The sequence below is a fragment of the Trachypithecus francoisi genome, unplaced genomic scaffold, assembly GCF_009764315.1.
Source record: "Trachypithecus francoisi isolate TF-2019V2 unplaced genomic scaffold, Tfra_2.0 Lachesis_group10, whole genome shotgun sequence".
Lineage (NCBI taxonomy): Eukaryota > Metazoa > Chordata > Mammalia > Primates > Cercopithecidae > Trachypithecus > Trachypithecus francoisi.
The window spans coordinates 10,419,083-10,429,562 of NW_022681455.1; the positions used below are offsets into that span (position 1 = coordinate 10,419,083).

General features: G+C 47.7%; 1 long non-coding RNA gene across 1 annotated transcript; it reads left to right on the forward strand.

The window, feature by feature from the left end:
• Positions 1-5,967: 5,967 nt before the first annotated feature.
• LOC117088649 lies at positions 5,968-8,735 on the forward strand. Its single transcript, XR_004439260.1, has 3 exons — positions 5,968-6,367; positions 7,701-7,787; positions 8,247-8,735. It is a non-coding gene; the product is annotated as an uncharacterized LOC117088649 (long non-coding RNA).
• The last annotated feature ends 1,745 nt before the right edge of the window (positions 8,736-10,480 follow it).

The window sequence follows — 10,480 nt, forward strand, 5'->3', positions numbered from 1 at the left end:
GAACTATTGAAAGGAAGAATGGGGGTGTTGGTGGCTCTGGGATGGGCAACTGAGGTTTGGTTTAGGGTTTGCTTTCCCATGACAGATAAAATCACTGAAGTGAGTTCAGCGCTGCTTCTAATTAGAGGGGAGCTTTAAAAGAAGCCACAGGATTTGGGGCTCCTGGAGCTACCCTCCTTCAGGAGCCGCACCTGGCCGGCAGGGAGGTGAGGATGAGGAGAATGGCCTCGGGCCACACTCTCCCAGAGACGGTGCCAGTCCCATTCCCTCGGCCATGAGATCGAATTGTCCTGGGTCTGGGCCTGGGGCTTCTGGGGCAGGCCCAGTTACCCTCCCAGGCTGCTGTAGCTGGGACTTGGAGACGAACAAAGAACCAGTTTTAAATCGTCTTCTCTGACATGTCAGGCAAATACGTGTAAAAGGTCAGCTCCACGCTGTGGAGCAGAGACCTGTCCCCCAGGCACCAAAGCCTCCCCTTTCTAACCGTGCCCGAGAACCTCCGACCCCCGGGCCCTGTCCAGGGGGCTTTCCCAGGGGTGGGGTGGAGGGGTCTCTCCCTGGAGTCCTCTTATCGCTCCCGCATTTTATTCATCCCTGGACTATAGGACTTTCATCCCAGTACCCATCCTTTAGTTGATTCAAAACTTTCTGGGACCTGCCTTAGAATCTTGCTCACCTCTGGGGGTTTCTGTGGGTAGCTTTTTTGGTTTGTTTTGTTTTGGTGAGAATTTAAATAAATTAGATGACGTTTTTAACTAATAAGTGCACTTTCCCTGGCTGCTTCCAGAAGGTGGAAATAGGGCGGTGACTAACTTTTCAGAGTGGAAGACACGCACGAAAGGAGCTCCTGCACCTCTCCGGGATTCAGGCGGAGGTCGCTGTGCTCTCTTAAAAGTGAGCGGCGGTTTCAACCTGCCGTCGCTTCGCCTCGCCAGCGCGGGGGAAACACTGACTGGAGGCGACCTCGGGCCCAGCCGGACAGGCCGGGCCGAGCCTAGGAAGGGCTGGCGGGCGCGTCCCAGGGCCAGAGTGGGGAGTGCGGAGCGCCGTCTTCACCCTCGGTACTTTTGGGGTGGGGAACCTGAGCGTGCAGAAAGCGGGAGGCAGAGCTGAGAGCGGAGTTAAGCGCGAAGCTAAGGCGCTGCATAGGGTTGGGTGGGAATGGACAGGGTGAGCTGGAAGCGAAGCACTCCGGGCCTTAGGAGAGAGGACCGTCGGCAGCTGTGCACATCCTAGCGGGAGGATGATGTGGGAGAGAGGCAGAGGGACGTGGAATGCAGGAGCTAGAATTTAGGTTTGCAGTAAGATCACTTGGGGTCCACATTCAGCTCCGATATATACACGTGTAGGGGCTGTGTGATCCTGGGGAAGTTACTGACCTTGTCTGAACTTCTGTTTCCTGGTTTGTAAAGTGGCTAATTGGTGGGAATTCAATAGGAGACTGTACGCAAAACGCTTAGCACAGCTCCTGGCCAACAGTGTGCTTTCAAGAAAGGCTGCTGAGCCGTGTCCAGGACGGTCTACATAGCCCCACGTCCAAGATGAGTTCACAGCGCCCAAGACCTGTTCAATTCAAGATGATGTAAACTGCATTGCCCTTCTTAGACACACCGCAGCCAGGAACTGGTCATCTGCACCTCCCGCAATTTTCTCCTCACAACCCCAGTTCTACCAGATTTACGTCCTTCCCTTGCTCCTCAAACACCTGCTGCACCGCTCAGAGCTTTTCCCCACCCGTACCTCCTCCGCAGCTCCGCACCAGCGAGACTGCCCCACCTCCGGGGGTGCCATGATTGGCGGGGAATGGGGGATGCCTCCCAGCTTCATCCGCTCTCCGGGTTCCAGACAATCGTTCCGGAGAGCCAGCTACTCCCAGTGCGGGCAGGCCCAAGGCCACTAACTGCACTTGGCGACCCACCTCTGCGTCCAAGAGGCCCGGAAAGTGCGGCCTTGGGGCTGTTTTGAATCAGAGACCAGCGGCACCCCGCTCCTCTCCCTGGGATGGGAGAGGGAGAGCCGCGGAAGTTCCCCAGCCACTCCTGGCGCTGCCACCACGAAGCAGGTTCCTTAGCTAACAGGGCCTGGGACACTGAGCCGTATCACAAATTTTTCTGTGCGCCACTCAGTGAGGGAAGCCTGTGCTGCGGGAAGGGGCGGGATGACCTGGTGTTGGATTGAGCAGAGCTCCCAGCTTCAGGTAATGCTGAGCTCAGGCTCTCTGAGGCCTACGGTGTCAGAAACTCCGGTGGAACCCATTCTCCGCCAACAACCCTCCTCCCAGGGCCGTCAGCCCCAAAGTTTCTGAGGGAGTAATCTCTGCGTTAGGGTTAAGCCCTGCTTGAGCCTCATTTTCACTCCACCGCTTCACTTACCATCAAGCACCATACCCCTAGCGATTTCGCCCAACGTTCTTTAAATGAACTTGGATATCTGTACCCAAGTCTGAGCAATGAGTTCATTCGGGTGATAACCTCGGCTTCGCGTTTTCGCTGGGGAGTTGAAGATCCCGGGGCAGGTGGGGTGACCCCTGGCTGCACTTCTCTCCTCTTCCCCTGTCTCCCACAGTGGCTGCTCTTCCCTGCCCTTGGCAGAGCAAACCTAACTCAAACTTGGTTTCCTTCTTGGTCCCCCTTGGAATGGTAAACTGGCCGTCAGAGTCGGGACCAGGAAGAAGGAAAATTGGGCTACTCGAAGGAAAAAGTGAGAGAAATTGAGTGGCATGACTCTCCAATTGGATTAGGGCAAAGGAATTACCAGTAGGATTACCAGCAACCACAGGAGAAGAAATTAGCCAAATCTCTTAGCAAAGGTGTCCAGGGAGAAGGTGAAGAAGGGAGGGTGTGCATTAGGCGTGTCTCACTGTGGCTCTCCAGAATGCACGCTTTCAACTGACGGCAGTGGGTACAGGCCCGAGGTGTGCAGCAAACTGGGAAGCTAAAGATGCCCTGGAGACTGGAGGAGCGCGTCACCGGTCAGTGCGCCCTCTCCAAGAGCGGCATCCCGGTCCTCTCGGCCTTAGGCGACAGGTGCAGCAGCTGTCTCTGCTGCCCGCTGTGCCAGGGCGGCTGCCGAGCACTGGTGCGGAACCACTATCGGAACGAGTTTGCCCTTCTGTTTACAAAGCAATCCTGCTATCAAAAGAGGAACAAAATCACCACTTATCACACCCTGTCATAAAGTAATCTGCCCTGGAGGGAAACCCTAGTGGAGAACTGCGGTGTGTGCGTGCGTGTGTGTGTGTGTGTGTGTGTGTGTGTGTTGGGGGAGGGGGGATGGAGGAAAGGGGACTCTCCCAACTCTTCTGCAGAGTAAATCGCTGGGACGCGTCGTGTCGGGACCGGCCTAGAAAGAAGGAGGGTACCATGAGCTGTGGAGCTGGGATGTGACAGGGACGCCTGTCCAGGGCTGGGCCTGGAAGAGTGTAGAATGGCTGTCTTGGATCTTTAGAATGGGCACATCTGCAGCCCCCCACTCCAGGGTTTACTTTCCTAGCCTCTTTGAAGATACTCTTTGAAGGTAGGGGAGTGAAAAAGCTAGTTCTTGAAGACTGTAAGGTCCCTTTTCGCATCCTCAACAACTGGAGTGTGCAGGGAATTCCTGACCAGTGGAGGGGGTTTTGCTCTCTCCAATCCCTTGTCTTCCCGCAGCCCCATGTTATGCACTTGTTCTTGGAGAGATGGAGGTTAAGGAAGTATCAGGCAGTTCTCACTGCAAAGAAATGGTGCAGAAATAAGAGAGAGAGAGGATGAAACCCTAGGAAGTTATAAGTGATCCCTGACCCGACCCAGCCACCGGGGGTTATCTGTTTTCCGGTCCCGCCTTGTATAAAGTAAGGTGATAAACGCTTTAGGCAGCCAAGTCCAAGCACAGCTGGGTGCCTGGTGGGTTTGGGAGGGGGGTGGTCCTCTGTGGTGCCTCTGCCTCTGGAGTTACCTTTAGGAAAGGCCAAGAGAACTATCCTCCCCTCCATGTCGGCTGAAAAGAGGCTAGTTTGCTAGTCTTGGTATCAGTAATTCACCACTTAATATAACCAGGTTTTAGATTTGTATATGAGCGATCCTGGACATCCAATACCGCCCCTCAGTTCCCCAGCGCCACTCTTGGACATTCCAGACACCAGCCAGGCTTCTTCTGCAGCCAGTCTTAATATAGCAGATCCATTTTGGGGGAGTCTGGATGCAAGGGCATGTGATCCAGCCTGAATTTGAGACTCTCAGTTTCCTTAACACCAGCTGGAAAAGTCTGCAATCACTAGCCCTGAGAGATTACTTTGATTCCTAATGGGATATCCTGAGTCAGGGTGGCTGAAAAGAGCTACCAGTTAACCTTGTAACTGGCAGGCAGAATTCTCAATGCTAAGTTATCACTGCACTTATTAAAGGCCTGGGGGAGATGGTTTCATCCTTCATCATTCCTATATGGCTGATGCCAGTGGAGAGTCAATGTTTTGCTGTGTCTCTGTGCAAACAACAACAACAACAACAACAACCTTGTAAGATGAGGGATTGTACTTTTCAATGACTAGGGAGCTAGTTCCAAAGCTGGCACAATCGCCAAGAGCTAAATGGAAGGAGGTCTCTGCTCCTTCTCCAGAAAACCTTTCCTGGGGATAATGGGTGACTTAGCGCGGTGGCCTTTAAACTTTGCTGTGTGTTAGAGTCAGCTGGAGGGTTGTAAAGTCCCGATGCCTGAGCGGCTCAATACAACAAAGAAATTAGAATATCTGGGAGTAAAACCCAGATTTGGGAATTATTTAGGGCAAGTCTGCCTCGATCTGTAGCAGAGTTTTGAGACTGATTTTCTAAACTGCAGCCACTCCTCATCTTTGGCCTTGTGAAAAACTTGAGACCCTGGCTTTATCAGTCCCCCTTTTGAAAAACAGGGCGTGTCTCAGTCCTAGGTATGCAAAGCTAAACCTCTCAAACTGCTGTGCATTCGAATTAGCCAACTTAAGAACAAGTCCAACAGCACTGCTAAGCAAGAGCCTAAAAACTCAGCGTTTCCTGACATCTCTTGGCGGCATTGGCTCTTTGCCTGGGACGCTGGTTTAGAAGCACAGTATAGGGTGTCTTTACATCTAAGAAATCGAGACAGCCTCTAGGTTAGAATAAAGTTTACTCTGGACCGGGCATAACTTCACTCCACCTCTGGGCTTCTTTTTCTCCAGTTTCCCCACTTCTGCCTTTTCTTTCCCCACTTCCCAACTCCTAGCGCTCTACTTTGACTTCGCAGTCTCGTTCGCTAAGCCCATGCGCCTGGGACTTGTTCTTTGAATCTCAAGTCCGGAAAGCCAGGAATCCTCGATCATGGACTTCTTCCTGCTAAATTAGAGAGAGTGAAATTTCGCTCTCCTCTCCATCCTACTTCTCCATCCCAAACTCGCTAGATTAAGTTCGCTGACCAGGTACGCACCCAATGGCAGCGCCCTCTCCAACATTTTCTCCACCAGAGAGGCAAGTGTCCTACATTTGTACATAAAGGTCCCTGAGTCGCTGGGTGGAGAGGCTCGGATGTCTTTTCCTGGAGCGGGCCTCGGGGAGCTGCAGCAGCCCCAGCTTCAGGCACCACTGCCAGGCGAGCGCGCCTTGGGCTCGCGGCTCCGCACGCAGCTGGAGGCCTGGGCTGCTGACCCTCTAGCCACTTAGTCGACCCGAGGATGTGTGCCCCGGGGCTCGGTCTTGCCGCGGGTAAGGAGGCTGATCACCATTCAGGGTGCAGGTGTCATGGCCTGGAAATGGCAATAGCTGAGCTAACAGGTGGGCGTCGCTCCCCGGCAGTGCGGTGGCCGCTGGCTCGCAGCGCGCTCCAGCTGTCAGCGCCGCCGCCGCCCCTTTGCTCTGCGGACCCAGCCAGTTCCCGGGTGGCCCAGCTGGGTGGCTCCGAGGCCTGCCCCCTTGGGCTGCGGCGGGAGGCGGGGACCGCAGTGCCGAGTGTAGTGCGCCCCCGCCGGGCTGGCGGTTCCCGCTCGCTCTGGCCTCTGCCGGGAGGGCGCTCTGGCGCCAAACCCGGGCGGGCCGGGGGATGGGAAGCCGATTGGGCTTATTCCCATTCAGAATTTAGAGGCTGGTGGAGACAGAGAGTCTCCTAAATGGATGCAAGTCTCCTGAAAGTCTGGGAGGGAAGCCTCGAAACTTTCTGCCACGCAAAGCCCCAGCTAGTGGCCAGGGCTCGGTCCTGGTTCCCTTTGTGCAGGCCCGGAAGTGTCCGCCCGGTTTTCCCACTGCCTGGAGGGGCCTAGGGTCGCGGATAGACTCGGACAAGGCTCCGTTTACATTCAGTTTGTTTTAATTGACTAATGACGGGACTGGTTGTAATGCGTGCTCCGAGATTTTCTCCAGGATTTGTCACTTTAATTTTGCAATATGAGGTAAGGCCGTGTTTTTTAAAGTGGAGACACTCTCTTTGCCTTTCCTGCCTTCCTAAAGGAAGCACATCCTCTTGGTGTGCTCAACGGGACCTGTAGACTCCAGACTCCACTGCTTTTTCTCAAAACCACAGACTTGAAAAGAATACACTTCGATTGCTATTAAAACTTGTCAGATTTCCATGTTTTAATCGCTGGTAATGTCTTAATAGTAGAACCTTACCATTTTTGCACGTGTTGCTGAAAGGAGAGCTCCCCAGTAAAAGTGTCGTGCCCATCAGTTTTTTTAGGCTGTGCAAGATTACTTATCAAAGATCTCAAAATGACAGACAAGCTACCTCTGGATTTCCAATCACATGTTCAAAACTCAAAGATTCTCAGTCTGGAGAGGTTTTGTTTTGTTTTGTTTTGGTTTGGTTTTAAAAGCTCATTCCTACCCTCCAACCCCCCGCCCCCAATAACACAGTACTTAATTGTTTTATTAAATTGTTCCAGGCTCTGGAGCCCTGGGGAGGCACTGTTTAAATGGTATTGTTTTTTCTGTATTTATGTCAACACAGGAAGTTGCATTAGAAACTTATGTTGACAATTTAATAAGGCCTGATCAAGTATATGAGGTTTTTTTTTAAGAAAATGACATAGCACATATCACTTCATTTGTTTTCAAACTCAAAATGTGCTCTTTCTGAATCTTATGATGTAAATTGTACAGTCTTTATGATTAGATAATTTTAGCTGTGATATTGTGAATATAAGAATTGTACAACTTTCCTTTGAAATGTGGTGCTGAGAAGAATAAAAATGAAGTTTTCTCTCTGGAAATGGCTGGAAACAAATGCCAAAACCTGACAATTTATACACACAGTTCCCTTTCTGACTTGACTCACCCCTTTGAGAATTACTTTTTAAAATACCAAAGTTATAGGATACTAAGTTAATTGTGGTCTTTCTAATTCTGAAAAACTGGTTTTCATTTGCCTCAAGAACTTTTAAGGCAAAGTCATCTAAGCTACTTCCTTGAACAAAGTCTCAGACAAAAGCATTTGACTGCTTTTAATTTCACAGCATTTTTACATTTTAAAACTATAGCTCGATGAAACTCAAGTGTCCTGAATAAATAATAAATACTTAAAAATTGTTTAAATACATATTTTCTCCTTTCATTATTGGAGCATTCAAGCAAATATTGTGTAAAATTCAGGTTAAGTAAAATGTAAAAAATACATATCCAGTTTACATTACATATTCTTATTGTGTTCAAATATTTATACTAAAAAAAAAAACCCTAAGATATTTACTTCTTTAACATCTTTTTTTCTTTTACCTTTACTACTAGAAAGAGAAGCTAACAAAGGAAAGCCTCTTCGAAAAATGGGATTTCCTTGGCCTTAGCAGTTCTGGTGTGTTCCACTATCAACACTAGGTAGGAAAACTCTGACTTGTGATGTTTGTGATTAAATAGCCGCCTGGCTCAAACCACTCAAAGAGAGGGAATTCACTATGAGTTCCACGGTTTTATCTTGAGGAAGAAACTAGCAGAAACACAGAATTTTAGAGCTTTAGAGCTCTCATTACAAAATGCCCCTCACTATAAAGCGGCATATACTGAACCTGGCTTAGGTGTGTATACTGAGCCCAGTACAAATGTATATACTGAGCCCAGAGCTATTCAGCTTGTTGGTAGTGGGGGTGGTTAGGATTAGATGATGACACCTATTCTCGAATGAGTTAGTCTATGATGCTGTGTCCTAGACTGCGCACAGGATTAAAAACCTGATTAAAAGACCTTTTTGACTGAAGAATGTTCTTAAACCTTAGCATCCAATCTGCTTTAAACAGATTGCAGTTAAACATAATGCTATGTGTTCATTGTTAATTGTAGACAGAAAATGTCCAGTGTTGATAGAAATTACCTCTAAAGTCTTGAATCTGGAAGAAGCTGGAGAAATGGCTCTTGGATTTCTAATACTGACATTTCTTTGGTGACTGTTTCCCATGAATTACCTCAACTTACACTGAAAGCCACAAGAAAGCCAAAAAATGCAAACTGCAAGCCTGAATATGCCTACAAATTACCTGTGTCTCTAATGTGTCTTCAGCGGTTTGGATACATGCTTGATATTTTGTGGCAACAAAATACTAGTGCCAGACGTATATACCTATGTAACAAACCTGCATGTTCTGCACATGTATCCCAGAACATAAAGTATAATTTTAAAAAATTCAAAAATAAATAAATAAATAAAATTTAAAGAGTCAAAAAAAAAAAAGAAAAAAAAACTAGTTCCAGGACTCCACTTTTAGTATCACTTTTTGTATTTTAGTATCTAGTATTATCATTTTATCTTTCAATGCATTAGTGAAGCTTCTACAGTATTGTTTTGCCTTTTCAAATCAACAGGTGATAGTAGGAAAGCAGGAATAATCTCCTAGGAATCATTATTTTATTGAGAGTTATTGGGGAGTAATAAGAAACTTGACAGTAAGAGTGGAAATATTAAATCAAGGTGGGGGAAAAAAAAGAAGTATCTACCAAAAGAAAATATTTTATTCATCAATAAGCATAACAATGGAAATGGATTATGAAAACAGCTAAAGGAAATCTTCACCAATAAATTTGACTATACTTATTCCAGTCTCTGTGACACCAAGTCTCATGAATTTCTAAAAAGAAGATGTGACTCAAAATTAACAAACACTGCAAAGAAGACACGCGTCCTATTTATGAGTACTTTTAATAGTCTCTTAGCAGAGGTACATTTGGAAGCTAAATTGAATCACAGTGACTAAAACTTTTTCTGAAATCCCCAATCCGATGTTGAAGCACATGACTCAGAAACAATCTCAATATCATCAAATAAGTAAACCACAAAAAAGAAAAAGAAGATCTCAAATATTCATTTCCCAAACGTTTCCCAAATGTATACACATATTAGACAGTAGAGACTAGAACTGCAATTTTTTGTTCCTAAACATTTGCTGCCCCCACGTGTCCCTTTAGGAAACTGAGTGTTAAAGCTAAATCATGTTCATTATCACCTTCTATACAGCATTCACAAGTTAGGTATGCTTAAGTATGATCATAGAAACAACCTGGTGTTTGTAGAAAGCACCAGAGACAGGGCGGGGAAGCAGGGAGGGAAGAAGCTGACTTCTGCCACAGACTCCTGGGATAATCCCCAGTAATTACGTAAGGTCCATGTGTCTCTGTCTCTTCAAATCTGAAATGGGTGGCAGGCTGGTGGGACGGGGCGAGTAGCCAGATTTTCACTAAGGTTCCATCTAGCTCTAATATTTTGGTCACTCTCACTGAGGATGATAAAAGAGAAGTAGAGAAATCCAGTTATCCCATTTCTGGCCAAGTCATCACTTGGGAGGTGTGGCCAAAAACTCATGAATTTCCTGTTTCATCACTCGAATCCATTACCTTGGTTCTCTGTCATCTTGACAAACTTGCTTTCCAATGTCTGAGTGGCTCTGAGCCTAAGGAGACAAGAAGGAATTTGTTTTCTTTAATGTCCAACGATTATACATTATACAGTATCCTGCTCATGACTATAAAAATGAAAATCATCTTCCATGTTTATAGTATGTATCAGTAGCAGGTGCCTCAACACCTCAACAGCTCTGACTAGTTTTTTTTTTGTTTTGTTTTTTTGAGACAGAGTCTCACTCTGTCACCCAGGCTGGAGTGCAGTGGCATAATCTCAGCTCACTGTAACCCCCGCCTCCTGGGTTCAAGCAAGTCTCCTGCCTCAGCTGGGACTACAGGCACACACCACCACACCCAGCTAATTTTTGTGTTTTTAGTAAAAATGAGGTCATCATGTTGGCCAGGCTGGTCTCAAACTCCTGGCCTCAAGTGAACCAACTGCCTCAGCCTCTCAAAATGCTGGGATTACAGACATGAGGCACCTCACCCGGCCACTAGTTCTTAAATCTCCACAATACCATGATAGGCATGGCAAAGCCATTCTCTCCCTACTTCAGATTTGTTCAATTCTCAGGCAACCACATGTTTAAAGAAAGGCTGGGTCCTTCCTTGCCCAAGGGGGTGAATTTTGATTCATCTAAGAATTAGACTAGTCACTGGTCCTCACCCTTCACTGTTAATCA